Source organism: Oryctolagus cuniculus, chromosome 1 (assembly GCF_964237555.1).
Source record: "Oryctolagus cuniculus chromosome 1, mOryCun1.1, whole genome shotgun sequence".
NCBI classification, from domain to species: Eukaryota; Metazoa; Chordata; class Mammalia; order Lagomorpha; family Leporidae; genus Oryctolagus; species Oryctolagus cuniculus.
Genome location: NC_091432.1, coordinates 187,710,645 through 187,735,856, shown reverse-complemented (window position 1 = coordinate 187,735,856; position 25,212 = coordinate 187,710,645). Strand labels below are relative to the sequence as shown.

Below are 25,212 nucleotides of genomic sequence, written 5' to 3'. Positions count from 1 at the left end.
ATTCTATTACACAGTTTCTTTATTCTAATAGAGAAGCTATCAGAACATAGATAAAGAGAATTAGCTGGCTTGTAATTAGACTTTTGGGACACTAAAGGATAACTGTTTCAGTTTCAACAGCCTATACAGAATGCATTAAATATACTGTATTACATCGACAAAATGAAAAAAGTGGCATTAGCATGCACTTAAGCAGTCCATGTTTGTTAAGAATTTCTCTGTTCAGTGGTGGAACAAGTTGTTTATACAGCACTTCTACAAAGTATCCTATCATGATGCATAGCACGAATGGGAGACATTCCTTGAGGAAATTGGCATTCTAGAAGCAATGTTTCTAATTGGTGATTATCTACAATATTGACCCATGTACTGAAATGATTAGAAGCTGTTTCAGGTAATTCTAATATACTGATTTGTTGTTGATGATGTCTTTTAGTTCAATATGCTTTTCTTTGAAAGGGGGTAGGTATGACGATGATATGACTAGATCCCCTGACATCTCATCACTCCCCAGGAATGATTCTCTAATCTCACCAGTCTCAGAGCTCCATGACATTTCCAGAGAGAGAACCATTCCTTGAACATTTACAAAGAGCTCAGAACACTGGATTCCCCTCAGCTGGCTAAGAAAGTCTTGCTATTAGGTCAGTAGAGCTACATTTCTCCTATGTCCACAGTCACCAGCCATGTCTAAGCCTTCACCATCTTCTTCATGAGTTTCTGTGTTCTATATGCTTCCTTTATTGTGCTCTAATTTTCTCCACACAGAGAGAAGCCTAACCCATTACCATGTTTGGTAAACTCCTGTGCAATCAAGTTTCAACCTATCTCTCCCACCTAATTTTCCTACCATAACTGAGCAAAGAGTAATGTTGGCCATCTTGCTGGTCACCAATTTTTTGAAAATCTCATTTGTGCTACAGAATTTTTTCCATTTATGCTCATTCTCCTTGAATAAACAAGTTTCTGACTACCTATCCTCCAACAGAACACTGTCCATGAATCAGCTTTTATAAATTTCTACCATAGACTTTGCCTTTTATTTCTGAATCATCTGATCACAAGGGACAAGACCTTTCATCAGCTGCCTTTGTTGCCTTTTTTTGAAGGGAGAGAGAGGTAGAAAGAGACAGTGGGAAGAGATGGGAAGGAGGAGAGGAGAGTGAGGAAGGGAAAAGGAGTAACTCTATTTAACTAAGCATCTTCTCAGGTTTATTTCCTCATGCATTTCATCATTTAATCATTCTCATTATCTACATCTTTTTCTTTAATCATCCTTAAAGTTGTTTTTTAAATACTAACCTCTTCATACAGACTATACCCTTACAATCTTGCTTCCAATGTTGATGAAATTCAATCCTTTTGAAATTCAGTGTCTTTCCTATTGTATTTTTTTATTTTTTTGAAGATTTATTTATTTGAAAGTCAGAGTTACACAGAAAGAGGGGAGGCAGAGAGAGAGAGAGGTCTTCCATCTGCTTGTTCACTCTCCAGTTGGCTGCAACAGCCAGACCTGCACCAATCCGAAGCCAGGAGCCAAGAGCTTCTTCCAAGTCTCCCACGTGGGTGCAGGGGCCCAAGGACTTGGGCCATCTTCTACTGCATTCCCAGGCCTTAGCAGAGAGCTGGATCAGAAGTGGAGAAGCTAGGACTCAAACTGGTGCCCATATGGGATGCTGGCACTGCTGACAGTGGGTTTACCCACTATGCCACAGCGCCAGCCCCTTCCATTGTATTCTAAAAGTGAAAATATGTCAAGTATTGTGACAAAGAAGGTTAAGCCACCGCTTGGGACACCCACATCTCATATCAAGTGCCACATAGTGTTCAAGATGCTTCAGTTCCAATGTAACTCTCTGCTTTTGCATCCTGGGAAACAGCAGATGATGACTCAAGTGTTTGGACCCCTGCTCTGCACAAGGAAGATCCAGATAGAGTTTGGGATTCCTGAATTTGGCCTGGCCCAGCCATGGCTGTTGTGGGTATTTGGGAGTGAATCAACAGATGGACTCTCTCTCTCTTTCTCTCTCTCTCTCATTCTCTCATTCTGCATTTCAAGTAGATGAAAAGAAATATTGTTATTGAGTGTTATATTAGTGTCTGATGCCACAAAACAAACTACCACAGAGGGGGGTGTTTGCCATAGCAGTTAAGAAGCCTCTTGGGACGCCAGCATCTGAGATTGCATTGTCTGGCTTCAAGTTCTGGCTCTGTTCCTAATCCCAGGTTCTTTCTGATGCACATGCTGGGATGCAGCAGGTGATGGTCCATGTAGTTGGTTCCCTGACACACACATAGGAGACCAGGACTGAGTTGGCAGTTTCTGGCTTGAACTTTGAGCTATTACAGGCATTTAGGTAGTAAACTTTTCAATGGAATTCTCTCCTCCTATCTGTCTTTCTCTATGTGTCACACTGACTCTGAAATACATAAAATACATATTCTAAAAATTAAAAAAATAAAATATATCACAATTTTAGAGGATTAGCCCCACACTCATTTGCCACTTCAGAATTCAAGTCAGAAGTCCAGGCTGGATTCTCTGCTCAGAATTTCACTGACGCTAAAACCAAGGTGTTACCCAGGGATTTTATCTTTGTTTAGGTCTTGAGGTTGTCTTGCAAGATCATCAGTTGCTGACAGTATTCATTTTCTTGTGGGCCCATTGTTATGCTAGCTGTCAGCCAGGAACTGCTGCTCTTAGATCTTTGTCACATATGTCTACCTTCTTCCCAACAACAAAGGTTGCACCTCCCTTGCATGAACCTTTGAACTCTTCTATGACCAGTCTGAGAAAATTCTTTGGTTTTAAAGGGCATATATGATTAGATCAAACCTTCCAGGATAATCTCCTGATCTTAAGGTCAAATGTGCCATATAACAATTTAATTATAGGAGTAAAAGCCATTATAAGTGAAGCCCTTAGGATTATGCAAAGGAGTTATGCGTACTACAAATGTGACAAGAAATCCAAAAACAAAATTTCATTTTTTAATAAATATTTTATGAGACGAGATAGAGTAAAACTCAGATACACATATTTAAGGACTCATTTTTCTCTTCTGTCTCTGAAAGTCACAGTTCAACTTAGGAAAGAACTACACACAGTGTTTCTGGGAAAAATCATTAAGAAAATTTCATTTTTTAACATTTCCTGTGCTATCTGATAGTCTTGCTTTAACAATCCTTCTTTTATGCCATTTTTTCATTATTAATATTTATCAAAGTAGTAAATTTACATAGTTTGAAAGTCGAATAGTACTTCAAAGTTTATGGCGAAACCCACATCTTCTGTCCTATACCTTCCTCATCCTTGAACCTCTCCCTGCAGAGAGAACATACTCAACATCTCTAGTTGGTTTGTGTATGTGTGTGAGTGTGTGAGTGTGTGTGTGTGTGTGAGAGACAGATAGAAAGAGAAGAGAGAGAGAGAGATCTATCTCCATATTTCTGAAATATTTCGGCAACGATAGCATCACAGATAATCCCACATCACTCTGTTTATCAACCTGAGTTGCTTTTCTTGGCATCAAGGGTGTTTTATCAACTTGGATCTCTTGTTTATGTTTTACCTCATTTTCTCTTCATGTTAACTATATCACTGTTCATATTTTAAAGTGTCAATTTAGCTGTATTTTTCAAAAACCCCTTATGAATTTTAAAACATTTAAATTCACAGTTAATCTTTATCCATGGAATTTTATTGCAAAATATATCCATTATTGTACTTTCTCCCAAAATTATTAGCTGTTCTAAACTTCATAGTGCATTCCATAAACTTAGGCAGAAAACCTTTTTTTCAAAATTTAAAATAAATTTCATTTGGATTTTATTATGTTGGTTTCTACATTCATTTAGGATTTGGGATGCATTTTTCTTTTTTCTTTTTTTATTATTTTTTATTTAGTAAACATAAATTTTCAAAGTTCAGTTAATGGATTACAATGGCTTCCCCCCCCATAATTTCCCTCCCACTCACATCCCTCCCATCTCCCACTCCCTCTCCCATTCCATTCACATCAAGATTCATTTTCAATTATCTTTATATACAGAAGATCAATTCAGTATATATTAAGAAAAGATTTCATCAGTTTGCAGCCACTCAGAAACACAAAGTGTAAAATACTGTTTCAGTACTAGTTATAGCATTACTTCACATTGGACAACACATTAAGGACAGATCCCACATGAGAAGTAAGCACACAGTGACTCCTGTCGTTGACGTAACAATTTGACACTCTTTTTTTTTTTTTTCCTTAGGGATATTTTTTTTTAACTTTTATTTAATGAATATAAATTTCCAAAGTACAGCTTATGGATTACAATGGCTTCCCCCCCCATAACACCCCTCCCACCCGCGACCCTCCCCTTTCCCACTCCCTCTCCCCTTCCATTCACATCAAGATTCATTTTTGATTATCTTAATATACAGAAGATCAGCTTAGTATACATTAAGTAAGGATTTCAACAGTTTGCTCCCACACAGAAACATAAAGTGAAAAATAATAGATGATTTTTTAAATGAGGATGAAATCAGATCAGACCTATTGTCATGTTTAATCCCAGTGAGAGTCAAGTTGGGAGTTGATAATTTCTTTTTTTTCTTTCTTTTTTTTTTTTTTCTTTTTTTTTACAGAGGATCAGTCTAGTATACATTAAGTAAAGATTTCAACAGTTTGCACCCCCATAGAAACACAAAGTGAAATATATTGTTTGAGTACTCATTATAGCATTAAATCTCAATACACAGCACATTAAGGACAGAGATCCTACATGAGGAGTAAGTGCACAGTGACTCCTGTTGTTGACTTTACCAATTGACACTCCTGTCTATGGCATCAGTAGTCTCCCTATGCTCCAGTCATGAGTTTCCAAGGCTATGGAAGCCCTCTGAGTTCTCCGATTCTTATCTTGTTTAGACAAGGTCATAGTCAAAGTGGAGGTTCTCTCCTCCTTTCAGAGAAAAGTACCTCCTTCTTTGAAGACCTGTTCTTTCCACTGGGATCTCACTCGCAGAGATCTTTTGCCAGAGTGTCTTGGCTTTCCATGCCTAAAATACTCTCATGGGCTTTTCAGCCAGATCCGAATGCCATTAGGGCTGATTCTGAGGCCAGAGTGCTATTTAGGACATCTGCCATTCTATGAGTCTGCTGAGTATCTCACTTCCCATGTTGGATCAATCTCCCCTTTATTTATTCCATCGGTTAGTGTTAGCACGTACTAGGCTTGTTTATGTGCTCCCTTTGACTCTTAGTCCTTTCATTATGATCAATTGTGAACTGAAATTGATCACTTGGACTAGTGAGATGGCATTGGTACATGCCACCTCGATGGGATTGAATTGGAATCCCCTGGTATGTTTCTAACTCTACCATTTGGGGCAAGTCAGCTTGAGCATGTCCCAAATTATACATCTCTTCCCTCTCTTATTCCCACTCTTATGTTTAACAGGGATCACATTTCAGTTAATTTTTAACACTTAAGAATAACTGTGTATTAATTACAGAATTAAACCAGTCATATTAAGTAGAACAGACAAAAAAAATACTAAGAGGGATAATGTATTAAGTTGTTCATTAACAGTCAGGGCTATGCTGATCAAGTCACCATTTCCCATAGTGTCCATTTCACTTCAACAGGTTCCCTTTTTGGTGTTCAGTCAGTTGTCACCGATCAGGGAGAACATATGGTATTTGTCCCTTTGGGACTGGCTTATTTCACTCAGCATGATGTGTTCCAGATTCCTCCATTTTGTTGCAAATGACTGGATTTCGTTGTTTCTTACTGCGGTATAGTATTCTAAAGAGTACATATCCCATAATTTCTTTATCCAGTCTACTGTTGATGGGCATTTAGGTTGGTTCCAGGTCTTAGCTATTCTGAATTGAGCTGCAATAAACATTAGGGTGCAGACCACTTTTTTGTTTGCCAATTTAAATTCCTTTGGGTAAATTCCAAGGAGTGGGATAGCTGGGTCGAACGGTAGGGTTATCTTCAGGTTTCTGAGGAATCTCCAGACTGACTTCCATAGTGGCTTGACCAGTTTGCATTCCCACCAACAGTGGGTTAGTGTCCCTTTTTCCCCACATCCTCGCCAGCATCTGTTGTTGGTAGATTTCTGCATGTGAGCCATTCTAACCGGGGTGAGGTGAAACCTCATTGTGGTTTTGATTTGCATTTCCCTGATTGCTAATGACCTTGAACATTTTTTCATGTGCCTGTTGGCCATTTGCATTTCCTCTTTTGAAAAATGTCTATTGAGGTCCTTGGCCCATCTCTTAAGTGGGTTGTTGGTTTTGTTTTTGTGGAGTTTCTTGATCTCTTTGTAGATTCTGGTTATTAACCCTTTATCTGTTGCATAGTTTGCAAATATTTGTTCCCATTCTGTGGGTTGTCTCTTCACTCTCCTGACTGTTTCTTTGGCAGTACAGAAACTTCTCAATTTGATGCAATCCCAATAGTTGATTTTGGCTTTGACTGCCTGTGCCTCCCGGGTCTTTTCCAGAAACTCTTTGCCTGTGCCAATATCTTGAAGGGTTTCTCCAATGTTCTCTAGTAACTTGATGGTGTCAGGTCGTAGATTTAGGTCTTTAATCCATGTTGAGTGGATTTTTGTGTAAGGTGTAAGATAGGGGTCTTGCTTCATGATTCTGCACGTGGAAATCCAATTTTCCCAGCACCATTTATTGAATAGACTGTCCTTGCTCCAGGAATTAGTTTTAGATCCTTGATCAAATATAAGTTGGCTGTAGATGTTTGGGTTGATTTCTGGTGTTTTAATTCTGTTCCATTGGTCTATCCATCTGTTTCTGTACCAGTACCATGCTGTTTTGATGACAACTACCCTGTAGTATGTCCTGAAATCTGGTATTGTGATGCCTCCGGCTTTGTTTTTGTTGTACAAGATTGCTTTAGCTATTCGAGGTCTCTTGTGCCTCCATATAAATTTCAGCACCAATTTTTCCAGATCTGAGAAGAAGGTCTTCAGTATCTTGATTGGTATTGCATTGAATTTATAAATTGCTTTTGGGAGAATGGACATTTTGATGATATTGATTCTTCCAATCCATGAGCATGGAAGATTTTTCCATTTCTTGGTATCCTCTTCTACTTCTTTTTTTAAGGTTTTGTAATTTTCATCGTAGAGATCTTTAACGTCCTTGGTTAAGTTTATTCCAAGGTATTTGATTGTTTTTGTAGCTATTGTAAATGGGATTGATCTTAGAAGTTCTTCCTCAGCCATGGCATTGTCTGTGTATACAAAGGCTGTTGATTTTTGTGCGTTAATTTTATACCCTGCTACTTTGCCAAAATCTTCTTAAGATGGCGGAATAGTGAGGGCACGCACCGATAGTCCGGGAAAATTTAGTTTAATAAAAGGGGAGCTACGGTAGCCTCAGAAAAAAGAACCAGGAAAATATTGCAGAGGAAACTCTTCTGGATTGAGTGGCCGTGAATCGGAGGACCTACTGGGAGAACAAGGTTGCCCACCGCGCGGAAGCAGAGCCGCGGGACCGAGCCGCGGAAGCCAAGCCGGGGTACCGAGCTGCACAAGCTGCAGGCTCTGCGCGCCAGTGCTCAAAGGGGAGTGTGTGCCACACAGACAACAGCGGGGAGACTTGGGACGTCCAGGGCTCTGAGTCCACACATCGGCGCTGGAAGGGGAGCGGACCTGCGTGGAGAGCATGGGAGCCCACAGTTCGGGACACCAGCGGCAGACTCAACACACCAGCGCTGGAATGCAAGGTGAGCCGAACCTCAATAGCCCAAGACACTGGCAGGCAAGTGGAGAGAGGAGACTAGAGGGAACGACCCCCGGGGGGGGGGGGGGAACTTCACCAGGCTAACTGGAAGAGAGAGAGAGAAAAAAAAAAAAAGGTGACTGGTATGGACACGGGTTTCTCTCTCTCCGCTCACCTCTCAAGGGCGAGCAAGACAAAGAGCAGGTGCCATCTTGGACATACATCATAAGCAGAGCGACCTCAGGTCTGCACCAGCCCTGAGCCTAGCAGAAAAACCTGACTCTGGGTGGGGCGAATTAACAGGAGATTAGGACCTAGTAAATTTGTGGTGCTACTGAACTGAGACTATGAAAAAAGAGACGGTGGGGGAGAGAACTCACGGAATTCACGGGAGCACTCTCCAGAGACACTACAATTCCGTAACTTTGGCAACCCCGTGGGAGACTGAAGGAGAATTTGAGCCCACTCTGAGGGCAGAACAGATTCCCTGTGTGGTCCTTGGGAAAGAGCTTCCGATCTCTGGCTCCTGCGGGTATATCATTTGCCTACTAACTACCTCCAACTTCGTTCAGCTGTGCAGAATAACTTCCCTTTTGAATCAAAAAAAGAGAGAGAGAGAGAGAGAGGTTTACCACGCCTAACCTGGGAGTGTCACCTTTGGCACACCAAACAGAGCTCTCAGGCCACACCCATCTCAAGCCCTAAGGCTCCATCAAAAACAGATAGTCCACTTAATCTAGAGCCATAGTATAACAAGAAAAAGCACCACAGTGAAGAAACCAAATATCTCCAATATGCCAAATAACAAACGCAAAAACCAAGGTAATAAAAACAAGGAAGTCACCATGAAGCCCTCAAATGAAAAAGACACCCCAATTCAAGATTATGAGGATGATGACATAGAAGAAATGCAAGAAGCAGATCTCAAAAAATTGATAAGAACATTAAGAAGTTCTCAAAAACAAATTCTTGAACTACAGAAATCCTTAATGGACAAGATAGAAAATCTCTCTCGTGAAAATGAAATATTAAGGAGGAATCAAAATGAAACGAAACAACTAGTACAACAGGAAACTGGGATAGTGACTGAAGTGAAGAATTCAATAGATCAAATGAAAAACACAATAGAGAGCCTTACAAACAGAATGGGTGAAGCAGAAGAGAGAATATCGGACTTAGAAGACAGAGAACAGGAAAGGATACAGTCAGACCAAAGAAAAGAAGAGGAAATTAGGAATCTAAAACATATTGTCGGGAGTCTTCAGGATACTATTAAAAAACCCAACATTTGGGTTCTAGGAGTTCCTGAAGGCATGGAGAGGGAGAAAGGATTAGAAGGCCTTTTTAGTGAGATATTAGCAGAAAATTTCCCAGGTTTGGAGAAGGACAGAGAAATCCTAGTACAGGAAGCTCATAGAACCCCTAATAAACACGACCAAAAGAGATCCTCACCACGACACGTTGTAATTAAACTCTCCACAGTGGAACATAAAGAAAAGATCCTAAAATGTGCAAGAGAGAAACGTCAGATTACTCTCAGAGGATCTCCAATCAGACTCACAGCTGACTTCTCATCAGAAACTCTACAAGCTAGGAGAGAATGGCGAGATATAGCCCAGGTACTAAGAGAGAAAAACTGCCAGCCCAGAATATTATATCCTGCAAAGCTATCATTTGTGAATGAAGGTGAAATAAAGACTTTTCATAGCAAACAGAAATGGAAAGAATTTGTTGCCACTCGTCCAGCCCTGCAAAAGATGCTTAAAGATGTGTTACACACAGAAACAAAGAAACACGGTCATCAATATGAAAGAAGGTAAAGGAAGGAAACCAAGGAAGGAAACCTCACAGCAAAAGATCACAGGGAATTCAAAGCATATATTAGAACTTATCTTTGGCAAATGGCAGGGCAAAGTTACCACTTATCATTAGTCACATTGAACGTGAATGGCCTGAACTGTCCAGTTAAAAGACACCGATTGGCTGATTGGGTTAAGGAACAAAACTCATCTATTTGCTGCTTACAAGAAACACATCTTTCCAACAAAGATCCATACAGATTGAAAGTGAAAGGCTGGAAAAAGATATACCATGCCAACAGAAATGAAAAAAGAGCGGGCGTAGCCATCTTAATATCAGACACCATAAACTTTACCACAAAAACTGTTAAGAGAGACAAAGAGGGACACTACATAATGATTAAGGGATCAATTCAACAGGAAGATATAACAATTATCAATGTATATGCACCTAACTACAGGGCACCGGTTTATCTAAAAGATTTGTTAACGGACTTAAAGGGAGACTTAGACCCCAATACAATAGTACTGGGGGACTTCAATACTCCACTCTCAGAAATAGACAGATCAATAGGACAGAAGATCAACAAGGATACAGTAGATTTAAACGACACTATAGCCCAAATGGATCTAACAGATATCTACAGAACTTTCAATCCTACAGCTAAAGATTTTACATTCTTCTCAGCAGTACATGGAACCTTCTCTAGGATTGACCACATACTAGGCCATAAAGCAAGTCTCAGCAAATTCAAAAGAATTAGAATCATACCATGCAGCTTCTCAGACCATAAAGGAATGAAGTTGGAAATTAGCAACTCAGGAATCCCTAGAGCATATGCAAACACATGGAGATTGAACAACATGCTCCTGAATGAACAATGGGTCATAGAAGAAATCAAAAGAGAAATAAAAAACTTTCTGGAAGTAAATGAGGATAACAGCACAACATACCAAAACTTATGGGACGCAGCAAAAGCAGTGTTAAGAGGAAAGTTTATATCAATAGGTGCCTACATCAAGAAATTGGAAAGGCACCAAATAGATGAGCTTTCAATTCACCTCAAGGATCTAGAAAACCTACAGCAAACCAGACCCAAATCTAGTAGGAGAAGAGAAATAATTAAAATCAGAGAAGAAATCAACAGGATTGAATCAAGAAAAACATTACAAAAAATCAGCCAAACGAGGAGCTGGTTTTTTGAAAAAATAAACAAAATTGACACTCCACTGGCCCAACTAACTAAAAAAAGAAGAGAAAAGACCCAAATCAATAAAATCAGAGATGAAAAAGGAAACGTAACAACAGACACCACAGAAAGAAAAAGAATCATCAGAAATTACTACAAGGACTTGTATGCCAGCAAACAGGGAAACCTATCAGAAATGGATAGAATCCTGGACACATGCAACCTACCTAAATTGAACCAGGAAGACACCGAAAACCTAAACAGACCCATAACTGAGACAGAACAAAGAAAAGCCCAGGACCAGATGGATTCACTGCTGAATTCTACCAGACATTTAAAGAAGAACTAACTCCAATTCTTCTCAAACTATTCAGAAAAATCAAAGAAGAGGGAATCCTCCCAAATTCTTTCTATGAAGCCAGCATCACCTTAATCCCTAAGCCAGAAAAAGATGCAGCACTGAAAGAGAATTACAGACCAATATCCCTGATGAACATAGATGCAAAAATCCTCAATAAAATTCTCACCAATAGAATGCAACAACACATCAGAAAGATCATCCACCCAGACCAAGTGGGATTTATCCCTGGTATGCAGGGATGGTTTAATGTGCGCAAGACAATCAATGTGATACACCACATTAACAGACTGCAGAAGAAAAACCATATGATTATCTCAATAGATGCCGAGAAAGCATTTGATAAAATACAACACCCGTTCATGATGAAAACTCTAAGCAAACTGGGTTTGGAAGGAACATTCCTCAATACAATCAAAGCAATCTATGAAAAACCCACAGCCAACATCCTATTGAATGGGGAAAAGTTGGAAGCATTTCCACTGAGATCTGGTACCAGACAGGGATGTCCACTCTCACCACTGCTATTCAATATAGTTCTGGAGGTTCTAGCCAGAGCTATTAGGCAAGAAAAAGAAATTAAAGGGATACAAATTGGGAAGGAAGAACTCAAACTATCCCTCTTTGCAGATGACATGATTCTTTATTTAGGGGACCCAAAGAACTCTACAATTTGACACTCTTGTTTATGGCATCAGTAATCTCCCTAGGCTTTAGTCATGAGTTTCCAAGGCTATGGAAGCCTCTTGAGTTCGCTTTGATCTTATTCCGACAGGTTCATAGTCAAAGTGGAAGTTCTCTCCTCCCTTCAGAGAAAGGTACCTCCTTCTTTGATGGCCCCATTCTTTCCACTGGGATCTCATTCACAGAGATCTTCCATTTAGGTCTTCTTTTTTTTTTTTTTTTTTTTTTTTTTTCAGGGTGTCTTGGCTTTCCATGCCTAAAATATTCTCATGGGCTCTTCAGCCAGATCTGAATGCCTTAAGGGCTGATTCTGAGGCCAGAGTGCTGTTTAGGACATCTGCCATTCCATGAGTCTACTGTGTATCCCGCTTCCCATGTTGGATCGTTCTCTCCCTTTTTGATTCTATCAGCTAGTATTAGCAGACACTAGTCTTGTTTATGTGATCCCTTTGACTCTTAGACCTATCAGTGTGATCAATTGTGAACTGAAATTGATCACTTGGACTAGTGAGATGGCATTGGTACCTGCCACCTTGATGGGATTGTATTCGTATCCCCTGGCATGATTCTAACTCCACCATTTGGGGCAAGTCCTAATGAGCATGTCCCAAATTGTACATCTCCTCCCTCTCTTAACCCACTCTTATATTTAACAGGGATCACTTTTCAGTTAAAATTTAAGCACCTAAGAATAATTGTGTGTTAATCACAGAGTTCAACCAATAGTACTAGAACAAAACAAAGAGAAAATACTAAAATGGATAAAGTATTACATTGTACATCAACAGTCAGGACAAGAGCTGATCAAGTCACTGTTTCTCATAGTGTTCATTTCACTTCAACAGGTTCCCCCTTTGGTGCTCAGTTAGTCGTCGCTGATCAGGGAGAACATATGATATTTGCCCCTTTGGGACTGGCTTAATTCACTCAGCATGATGTTTTCCAGATTCCTCCATCTTGTTGCAAATTACCGGATTTCGTTGTTTTTGACTGCTGTATAGTATTCTGTAGAGTACTATACACTAACCCACTGTTTGTGGGAATGCTTATTGGTTAAGCCACTATGGAAGTCAGTCTGGAGATTCCTCAGAAACCTGAATATAACCCTGCCATTCAACTCAGCCATACCAGTCCTTGGAATTTACCCAAAGAAATGAAATTGGCAAACAAACAACCTGTCTGCACATTAATGTTTAGTGCAGCTCAATTCACAATAGCTAAGACCTGGAAACAACCCAAATGCCCACCAACAGTAGACTGGATAAAGAAATTATGGGATGCATTTTTCAATACATAAATTAGCTATTGGAAGTACGTGATTGTTTTTGTAATGTATTCAAATCTTATTTGAGGTTGCATTAATTTTTGGAATATTAGAAGCTATCTTTAGGCTACCATGAAGAGGATTTTAAGTTTTATTGTATTTTTAGAGTTTCATTTATAAATTTTCTTTTAGTTGCTTATATTTAGAATATAAGAATATACATGAGAATATAGATTCTCAGTTTATTTTGTTTTCTAATGAGCAATTAATGTTAACCACATTAAGCAACAATGTGGTGCCATTCTAACAGCTTAGGTCTTTTTTTCTATATGGAATGCTAACATTTCAGAATAATACTTAATAAAGATATGATAGTGAGAATCCTTGTTATTGATTTGTGTCTTACCAAAATTCATATATTGAAATTATTACCCCTAAGGTGATGGTACCAGGAGGTAGATTCATGTCCATCTAAACATGATCCAGAGAGCTTCCTTGACCTTCCACCTTGTGAGGACACAGTTAGCAGGTCATAAACCAGAGTTGGCCCTTATAAGAAACCAAACAAGCCTGGATCTTGGACTTCCCAGCTTTGAGAACTGTGAGAAAGCATTTCTGTCATTTATAAGTCACCCATTTTTTGATATTGTTATAGCAGCCCAAATGAACCAATATAATTTCTTTTACCTTTTAATATTAATAATGATTAGAAGCCTGAAGCTGTAAGACAGTTATTGTATTTTAAATCTGTGATTTACAAATGTATTATTTGATAGTTCATGCATTTTCGATGTGTAACATTATTCCTTCCATTTTATTAATGCTAATTCATCTTTTTTCCTTATGACATTAATAACTTGTTGAAAGCTATTAATGTGTGATGCCAAACATAGATTTAAATGATAGTCCAGGCCGGCGCTGTGGCTCATTAGGGTAATCCTCTGCCTGCGTAGCCGGCACACTGGGTTCTAGTCCCAGTTGGGGCGCAGGGTACTATCCTGGATGTTCCTCTTCCAGTCCAGCTCTCTGCTGTGGCCCAGGAAGGTAGTGGAAGATGGCCCAGGAGCTTGGGTCCCTGCACCCACATGGGAGACCTGGAGGAAGTACCTGGCTCCTGGCTTTGGATCAGCGCTGTGCGCCAGCCATAACATCCATTAAGGGAGTGAACCAATGGAAGGAATACCTTTCTCTCTGTCTCTCTCTCACTGTCTATAACTCTCTGTCTCATTCTCTCACTGTCTAACTCTGCTGGCAAAAAAAAAAAAAAAAAATCAATTAAATGAAATTAAATGATAGTCCATATATAAAAGGATCTATTTTATGTTTGTGCCTGGAATTCCTTATTGTTTATATTAAGCTATCCTTTTTTTGCCTTTAATTTAATTAATATTTTACCTACTCTTATCTTTGAGCTTCCTTGTTCAGTAGTTACAGTGCTTTCTCTCCCAACCAGCTTGCAATTTGATCCAGTGTGGAAGCTTCAATTTCAGCTGGATAATCTCACATATTCATATTCTTAGTGAAAATTAATTTTTTCTTTCATCTTGTTTTTTTTTAAAAACACTTCTACTATTTGTACGTTTTACTTTATATTTTAGTTTTTATTCTACTAAATTACCTTTCAGTTACTTACTTGGGAAGGGATCACAATAAGCACAAGTAAGGAAGTCAGAAGGTTTGGAATCAGCTTTTTGTAAAACGTAATGAAAGTCACGTGAATCCTGGCAGCAACCAGCATTCATGGGAGACTGAAATTCAATATCATTTAAAACACTCTGCGGAACATTGAGATTGGATTGTAGAATTTTCCTGTTCAAGATGGGGATTTTATCTATCAATCCCTTACACCCCTGTTATTGAATGAGAATTTCCCTTCAAGTGTTAAAACTCAGGCATTCTTGGACTACCTTAGGAGCAAGCTGAGAAAGTTTCTGTGGAAAGCATAAGAAGGGAGAGGCGGGAGACACGGGGGTAGTTGGTGGAAAGAGTCAGTGTGTGTGAGAACATTCCACTGCAACCAGGGTTAACTCAGAGGCAGGCTGAGGGTATGCAGTAACTGCTACATGGGAGTATAGAGGATACCCCTCATTTTGTCCTACTACTATAAAATAGGCACATTTATTTCTAATTCAACAAATATTTAATATTAATATGTTAAGTAACTGTACATATTTTCCAGCAACAAAATACCAACTTTGGATTTAAAGCGATATAACCAAATGTTTAAGGAAGTGTATTGGAACTGTGTCTACCTAGTTCTTGACTGTTACAGCCCCCTATTTTGAAGATAGGAGAAAACAGTCTGGAATTTTAAATCTTTGCTATTATTCTTATTTTCTGTTATGTAACTTCCTCTTCCCTAATTATTTGTGATATTCACATCATGTTAAATAATTGTAATTGCGACAATTGAACCTAACTCATTATTTTTCATCTTCATTTAATCTTTCAGTTGGTAACAGTGTAACACAAACACTTTAAATAAAGTATCTTTTATGATTTATCAATGTATGCATATATCTTATAACATATATATGACTTATTATGCATTTATGTTCTTCATGGGACTATTCCTTTAATAATTTACATTTTATTTGTTAAATTTCAGATTTCAACATGATTATTAAACCAAGCCCACAATTCTGATTTTCCTTGCTTTGATATTTTTTCTTCCTACATGGATGAGTTGCATATAGACACATATTTTCATAACTCAGAATCTAAAAATATCAGTATAATAATTAATGCAAAGTTTTTATTTTTTAAATTTTTTTTTATTTGACTGATAGAGTTAGATAGTGAGAGAGAGAGACTGAAAGAAAGATCTTCCTTTCGTTGGTTCACTCCCCAAATGGCCGCCACTCCAGAGCTATGCCAGTCTGAAGCCAGGAGCCAGGTGCTTCCTCCTGGTCTCCCATGCGGGTGCAGGAGCCCAAGCACCTGGGCCATCCTCCACTGCCCTCCCGGGCCACAGCAGAGAGCTGGACTGGAAGAGGAGCAACTGGGAATAGAACCCGGCGCCCATATGGGGTGCTGGCACCGCAGGCGGAGGATTAACCAAGTGAGCCTCGGCGCCAGCCCCAGGGCAATGTTTTTAAAACATCAACATTCCCTATTATATCATGAACTGCTTCGTCATGGATTTTTACCCTTATTTCTCTTTGTTTTGCTCTCTTGATATTTTTCTTTTAGTGCATCGTTCTATATTATTTCTGTCTTTTTGATTGTGTTATTTTAGCTTCTCTGTTACTTGTTTATTCCTTCTTTATAAATCCTATGAAAGTGTATTAAACTTTTTCCACACGCACCTTATCTTAATTGGTTTCTGTTTCAGTCTTAAATTATGCTACTGTGGAGCGTTTGTTATTTTTGCTGTCATTCTTTCCTTAACTCTACCAGCTCATCTTCCCATTTGCTTCATCTTTTTCTGAGTTCTTTCAAAGAAATAAACACACACACACACACACACACACATTTGAGTTACATTAAGAGACATGAGCATTTTGCCTAGTGGTAAATACATGGGTTAAGATATCTGCATCCCACATATGAGTACCTGGTTCAATACCCAGCTACAGCTCCTATCTTCAGCTTCCTACTATGCACACACTGAGAAAGAGAGAGAGCAGTGATGACTCAAGTAGGTGAGTCCCTTCCACGTAAATGGGAGAAAAAGATGTATTGTGGCCATCAGCTTCAGCCAGGCCTAGCCTTGGCTTTTACTGACACAGGAAATCAACTAGTGTGCATGAGAGCTTGCTCACTCTTGTGGCAGTCATCATGGTATAGCTAGTTAAATGTCCACTTGGGATGCCTGCACCCCATATGGGAGTTCCAGTGGATATCCTGGCTACTCTGCACTTCCAGTTTAGCTTCCTGATAAGGTATATGGAAGGCAGGTGATGGCTCAAGTTCTAGGGTCCCTGCCACATATTTGGGAGAGAGAAAGTCCTGGCTTCTTCTTTTGGTCTGGCTTAGCCTCCATTTTTATGGACATTTGGGGAATGAATCAGCAAATGGAAGACCTCACTCTCTCTCCCTCTCTGTCACTCTGCCTATCAAAGAAAATATCCTTAAAAAATATGTTACTCTCTGTGGCATAGTGGGCTAAGCCTCCACCTGCGGTGCTGGGCGCCTGTTCCAGTCCTGGCTGCTTCTCTTCAGATCCAGCTCTCTGCTTATGGTCTGGGAAAGCAGTGGAAGATGGCCCAAGTGCTTGGGGCTCTGTACCCATGTGAGAGACCTAAAAGAAGCTCCTGGCTCCTGGCTTTAAGTTGGTCCAGCTCCAGCTGTTGCAGCCATTTAGGGAGTGAACCAGCAGATGGAAGACCTCTTTGTCTCTCTCTCTCTCACTCTACCTCTCAAATACATACATACATACAAAGATGTTTAAAAAGTATGTTATTCTGCTGGCACCGCGGCTCACTAGGCTAATCCTCCACCTTGCGGCGCCGGCACACCGGGTTCTAGTCCCGGTCAGGGCGCCGGATTCTGTCCCAGTTGCCCCTCTTCCAGGCCAGCTCTCTGCTGTGGCCAGGGAGTGCAGTGGAGGATGGCCCAAGTACTTGGGCCCTGCACCCCATGGGAGACCAGGAGAAGCACCTGCCTCCTGCCTTCAGATCAGCGCGGTGCACCGGCCGCAGCGCGGTGGCCATTGGAGGGTGAACCAACGGCAAAGGAAGACCTTTCTCTCTGTCTCTCTCTCTCACTGTCCACTCTGCCTGTCAAAAAAAATAATAATAATAAAATTAAATTAAAAAAATAAAAATAAAAAGTATGTTATTCTAAGAATAACTTTTTCTGAAGACTACTGTTTTATAAATTCATCTTATATATGGAAAATTCTCTTTAGTGTTTGTTGTGTTCTCTACATATAATTGAAGGAAAAGCACATTCTAGAATAGCATATGCAAAGACATATTTTGCTTTGATCCTTTTAGTGTTTCCTTGGAAGCTTTTTAAAGCTCTTGTCAGATATCAATTTGAAAACTCATTTAATGCAAGTTTATATATTATCCATTTTGTAATATAAACCAACCACTACATTTAAGACCTTCATAGTTATCTCACTCTCTCTTATTGGTCAAACGAATCTCCTGTCAGAGGAGCTAGCTTTTCAGCTATTTCTATTTGATCTATTCTCCATTTTCCACATGCTATGACTGCACCTCCTGGGACTGCTCCCCACTGCCACCCCCACACTGCTTCCACATCTGGAACACTCTGTGACCATCCTGTCTGACACAGACCTGCTTGCTCTGGCTTTTCTTAAGTAACCCCATTCTGGACTTGATTGACTTATACTAAAAATTTGTAACTTTTCTCTCCTTACACCCAATAGCCTGTCTTCAATTACAGTTTTAATAGAACAGCTTAGAAAAATATCCCTTGGTTTCATCCATGATCATCTTTATTTAGTTCTTATAATCCTATAGTAGTTTCTCTGGAAAAGGAAAAGGTTTATAAGGATTCCCCATTGATTTCATTTAATTTTATCCATTTTTGATGTTTCTGGCATCTGGATGGCATCCTCCCATATTTTCCATCAAAAATGCTGAAATTTTCTTTCATTTTTTATATTCTTTTGTTCATTTTATGGTGATTTGGAAAACAGAAGGAAGATTTATATACTGATTCTCAAGTTGCTTCTTATCCATGATTTCTGTCTGCTCCATATTTTAGATGTCATCATGCAGATGTCTCCCTAAGTCTCCATCTGCTTCTCATAAAAAGTCATTTTCAGATATTTGTTTTTTTTTTTCTCTATGTCTTCAGGGAAATGTTCTCTTTCCCTTTTGTTAGCATCCTTCCCCACCAGTTTAAGGCTTTATCACTACTGCTTTGAATGAACAAAACATGCATCAGTCCAGGATTTAATGATAACAATGCAGATGAAGTATCATTTGTCCACTTTCCTTTTTATATAGGAGGCATTTCTGAGAGGTTCTCGATCTCATAGCTCACCTGAGAATCAGATTGTTCTGCATATCACCTATTGCAATTTATGATACCTAACAAACATTTATCAGCTTTGTGTCTGCAGAACGAAAATTGAATCTTTTCTTGCTCAAAGTGGCAGTTTACCTGACTAGACGGAAAGGAAGAAGCAGTTGCTCCATCTCTCAGCTGAATAAAACATGCAAGACCTTTGCTAGTCTACATAACCTCAGCACTCTTATACCCTAGCCCTGCTTCCAAAGCCTTTTTATATGAGTTTAAGCACCCAGGAGGCAATAGACTTTTGCTCACCTCCTTTCTGTATCTTCTTTGTATGGAGAGGCTAGTCTTTAAATGCATACAGACGGAGATGAGCTGCTGATAATGGACCATAAATCATGGTTCTAAACACTGAGTCTTCAGAGAATTGAAAGCTTACCTGGTTTTTGAGGTTACAGTTACTCTATATTTTTAGGTTATTTTTAAACCTCAGATTACTATGGGGAATCAACATGATATCCTTATTTTCTTTTGAAATAGGGGTTTAATTTTACTTTAAAATGTTATGACAATTTTTATTTATTTGTATGTTTTACTGAAAAGCCAGTGATAATTATATCAATCACATCTAGTCACCTCTATTCAACCCAGAATTTTTCAACTTATTCTTTATGCTATTGTTCCACAATTTCCTCATTTAGCCATAATATCAGTTATATGAAAATTAAATAAGTATTACATATCCTGAATGTGCTGTTTTGAAACAACTGTATTTTATTGCCACTTCCTTTAAAAGACATAGGCTGGTATGAAGAGAGTACCTTTATATAAATAAGCTATATTCACTCACTATGATAATAGTTCATTATGTGACTTTTTCAAAGGAAAAGTAGTTACTTTTCTAAGCTGGAAGCCAAGAAAAAGAAGCAGCACTTCAGAAAAATATAAAAAAAAAACCATGTAATTGTTAACAGACATAGAGGGGACAATTGTGGTCAAAAGACAGGGAGGCTATTTGAAAAAATAATAATGGTTGCCATGAAACTGCCTAGTATATTGGAGAAACTGAAAACAACTTGGCATGATAGTTATACAATGTTAGAAACACCTAGCACTGCTAAGTCTAGAAATAACCGGCCCTCTAAAAATACGAAACTACAAGAATAGTCCAACACAAATTTACAGTCCATGTCCAGTGCTATTAGGACTTTCTAAATACTTGTAAATCCAGAGATTGATCCATTAAAATTTCTTTTTTTACTCTGTTTTTGTTAATTTTTAACTAATTTTTAACAGACTCAGTGTAATTTGTAGATACAATTCTAAGAACATAATGATGTTTCCTTCCTCTTTGCTCTTTCCCTTCCTCCTCTCCCTCCTATTCTCCTTCTTTCTCCCCCTTTTTTTTAGCTTTTGAGATATCATATTTTAAATTTATATTACAGTAAAAAATCAGTACTTCATCAAATCTGAAGTTTAACAAGTAAAAAGCAAGACACTAGTTTAGTGGGAATACAGATAATAGCTATAAAGAATAATTGAATTGAAAATTATTTTATCTATATACAGTAAATTTTAAAGTATCTCAGATCACTAAAAGTATAGTAGTATAACATTCTTAACTATTGATTTCATAAGGGTATGAAACAAAAGTTTTATAAAACTATATTTTCAGCCATACTGATACACACATTTCTTTTTTCTTTCTTCTTTTTGTTTTGTAAATTTTAGCTCCACATATTAGGGAGAACCTTCAGTTTTTCCAGCGTATTTTGGTCAACATGCTATTGTCCAGTTGCATCTATTTTGCAGCAATTGGAAGAATTTCATTATTTTTTAAAGCTGAATAATATTCCACTGTGTATATATACCACATTTTTTTCTTTATTTGAAAATGGATACCTAGGTTGATTCCAAATTTGGCTATTGTGAACAGTGCTGCTATAAACATGGTGGTACAGGTTTCTCTGATTCATTTGTTCAAGACTTTTGGGTATATACCTAGTAGTGGGATTGCAGGATCATATTCCAAGTCTATTTCTAGTTTTTTATGAAATCTCCATACTATTTTCCACAGAAGCTGCACTAATTTGTGTTTCCACCAACAGTGTATAAGTGTTCCCCTTTGTCCACATCCTCATGAGCATTTCTTACTTTCTGCATTCTGGATGTTAGCCATTTGGACAGTGGTGAGGAAATAGCTCATTGTGGTTTTAATTTGCATTTCCCTGATGTCTGGTGATGTTTTTCCTGTTTGTTGGTCATTTTTATTTCTCCTTTTGAGAACTGTCTATTGAAGCCCTTTGCCCATTTCCCAATTGGATTGGTTGTTCTGTTGTTGCTGAGTTTTTTAAGTTGTTAATGTATTTGGAATAGTAACCCTTTGTTAGATAGGTGGTTTGTAAATCATTTTTCCCATTCTGTTGGCAGTATCTTCACTATATTGATCATTTCCTTTGCTGAGTAAAGCTTCTGAGTTTGATATAGACTCATTTGTTTTGTTTTTGTTGCCCATGCATTCAGGGTTTTGTCCAAGAAGTTATTGTCTAAAACAATGTCTTAGAGTGTTTCCCCTATATTTTCTTCCAGCAACTTCATAGTCTCAGGTCTTAAATTTAGTTCTCTGATCCATCTTGAGATGATTTTTGTATAAAGTGAGAGGTATGGATCTAATTGCTTTCTTCACATATATATATATCCACTTTTGTCAGTTGTAATGTCTCCTTTTTCATCTATGATTTTATTTATTTGAGTTTTTTGGTCTCCTTTCTTTTTTTTTAACTTTTATTTAGTAAATACAATTTTCCAAAGTACAGCTTATGGATTACAATGGCTTTTCCCCCCCATAACTTCCCTCCCATCCGCACCCCTCCCATCTCCTACTCCCTCTCCCATTCCATTCACATCAAGATTCATTTTCAATTATCTTTATACACAGAAGATCGATTTAGTATATATTAAATAAATTTCATCAGTTTGCACCCACACAGAACATAAAGTGTAAAATACTGTTTCAGTACTAGTTATAGCATTACTTCACATTGGACAACACATTAAGGACAGAGATCCCACATAAGGAGTACACAGTGACTCCTTTTGTTGACTTAACAATTTGACACTCTTGTTTATTGCGTCAGAAATCTCCCTAGGGTCTAGTCATGAATTTCCAAGGCTATGGAAGCCTCTTGAGTTCCCTGACTTTGATCTTATTTAGACAAGGTCATAGTCAAAGTAGAAGTTCTCTCCTCCCTTCAGAGAAAGGTACCTCCTTCTTTGATGGCCCCGTTCTTTCTACTGGGATCTCACTCACAGAGACCTTTCATTTAGGTTTTGGTTGTTTTTGTTTTTGTTTTTGTTTTTGTTTTTGTTTTTGTTTTTTGCCAGAGTGTCTTGGCTTTCCATGCCTAAAATACTCTCATGGGCTCTTCAGCCAGATCTGAATGCCTTAAGGGCTGATTCTGAGGCCAGAGTGCTGTTTAGAACATCTGCCATTCTATGAGTCTGCTGTGTACCCCACTTCCCATGTTGGATCATTCTCTCCCTTTTTTATTCTATCAGTTAGTATTCGCAGACAATAGTCTTGTTTGTGTGATCCCTTTGACTCTTAATCCTATCATTATGATCAATTGTGAACTGAAATTGATCACTTGGACTAGTGAGATGGCATTGGTACATGCCACCTTGATGGGATTATATTGGAATCCCTTGGCACTTTTCTAACTCCACCATTTGGGGCAAGTCCGATTGAGCATGTCCCAAATTGTACATCTCCTCCCTCTCTTATTCCCACTCTTATATTTAACAGGGATCACTTTTCAGTTAAATTTCAACACCTAAGAAAAAATGTGTGTTGATTACAGAGTTCAACCAATAGTATTAACTAGAACAAACTGTAGATCAACAGTCAGGAAAAGGGCTGATCAAGTCACTGTTTCTCATAGTGTCCCTTTCACTTCAACAGGTTTCCTTTTTTGTGGTTGGTTAGTTGTCACCGATCAGGGAGAACATATGGTATTTGTCCCATTGGGACTGGCTTATTTCACTCAGCATGATGTTTTCCAGATTCCTCCATTTTGTTGGAAATGATCGGGTTTCAATGTTTTTGACTGCTGTATAGTATTCTATAGAGTGCATGTCCCATAATTTCTTTTTTTTTAACTTTTATTTAATGAATATAAATTTCCAAAGTACGATTTATGGATTACAATGGCTTCCCCCACATACCGTCCCTCCAACCCTCTACCCTCCCCTTTCCCACTCCCTCTCCCCTTCCATTCACATCAAGATTCATTTTCGAATATCTTAATATACAGAAGATCAGCTTAGTATACATTAAGTAAGGATTTCAACAGTTTGCTCCCACACAGAAACATAAAGTGAAAAATAATAGATGATTTTTTTAAATGAGGATGAAATCAGATCAGACCTATTGTCATGTTTAATCCCAGTGAGAGTCAAGTTGGGAGTTGATAATTTCTTTTTTTTTTTTTTTTTACAGAGGATCAGTTTAGTATACATTAAGTAAAGATTTCAACAGTTTGCACCCCCATAGAAACACAAAGTGAAATATACTGTTTGAGTACTCGTTATAGCATTAAATCTCAATACACAGCACATTAAGGACAGAGATCCTACATGAGGAGTAAGTGCACAGTGACTCCTGTTGTTGACTTTACCAATTGACACTCCTGTCTATGGCATCAGTAGTCTCCCTATGCTCCGGTCATGAGTTTCCAAGGCTATGGAAGCCCTCTGAGTTCTCCGATTCTTATCTTGTTTAGACAAGGTCATAGTCAAAGTGGAGGTTCTCTCCTCCCTTCAGAGAAAGGTACCTCCTTCTTTGAAGACCTGTTCTTTCCACTGGGATCTCACTCGCAGAGATCTTTTGCCAGAGTGTCTTGGCTTTCCATGCCTGAAATACTCTCATGGGCTTTTCAGCCAGATCCGAATGCCTTTAGGGCTGATTCTGAGGCCAGAGTGCTATTTAGAACATCTGCCATTCTATGAGTCTGCTGAGTATCTCACTTTCCATGTTGGATCACTCTCCCCTTTATTTATTCCATCGGTTAGTGTTAGCAGGTACTAGTCTTGTATATATGCTCCCTTTGACTCTTAGTCCTTTCATTATGATCAATTGTGAACAGAAATTGATCACTTGGAATAGTGAGATGGCATTGGTACATGCCACCTTGATGGGATTGAATTGGAATCCCCTGGTATGTTTTTAACTCCACCATTTGGGGCAAGTCAGCTTGAGCATGTCCCAAATTGCACATCTCTTCCCTCTCTTATTCCCACTCTTATGTTTAACAGGGATCACATTTCAGTTAATTTTTATCACTTAAGAATAACTGTCTATTAATTATAGAATTAAACCAGTCATATTAAATAGAACAGACAAAAAAACTACTAAGAGGGATAATGTATTAAGTTGTTCATTAACAGTCAGGGCTATGCTGATCAAGTCACCGTTTCCCATAGTGTCCATTTCACTTCAGGAGGTTTCCTTTTTGGTGTTCAGTCAGTTGTCACCGATCAGGGAGAACATATGGTATTTGTCCCTTTGGGATTGGCTTATTTCACTCAGCATGATGTGTTCCAGATTCCTCCATTTTGTTGCAAATGACTGGATTTCGTTGTTTCTTACTGCGGTATAGTATTCTAAAGAATAGATATCCCATAATTTCTTTATCCAGTCTACTGTTGATGGGCATTTAGGTTGGTTCCAGGTCTTAGCTATTGTGAATTGAGCTGCAGTAAACATTTTCTTTACCTTCTTTCATATTGCCTGGTATATCCTTTTTCAATCTTTCACTTTCAGTCCGTGTTTATCTTTATTTATGAGGTGAGTTTCTTGTAGGTAGTTTATTGTGGGGTCATAGTTTTTCTCCATTCAGTCAACCTAAGTCTTTTGGATAGTGAATTTGATCCATTTAGATTCAAGGTTAGTATTAATAGATAAGAACTAAGACCTGTCTTTTTGTTGATTGGATAATGATTCTACCTGCTCTGTAAGTGACTTTGGTGGTATCGTGTGTTATCATGATGTTTACTTCTGATGCAGGAAGACCTTTAGAATTTCTTATAAGGCTAGTCTGATGGTGGTAAATCTGCTGATTTTGCTTATCTGGAAAATGCTTTATTTCACCTTCACTTTTTTTTTAAATAATAACCATTTATTACCTGTTTATTATGTGACAGGCGTAGGATAAGAATTTTTTTTTAACTTTTATTTAAT

At 38.5% G+C, this 25,212-nt stretch overlaps 1 long non-coding RNA gene across 8 annotated transcripts in view; it reads right to left on the bottom strand.

The window, feature by feature from the left end:
- The window catches only part of LOC103346257 (uncharacterized), a 1,098,305-nt gene that overhangs the window by 461,327 nt on the left and 611,766 nt on the right, over window positions 1-25,212 (bottom strand). The gene's annotated exons all lie outside the window — the stretch shown is intronic.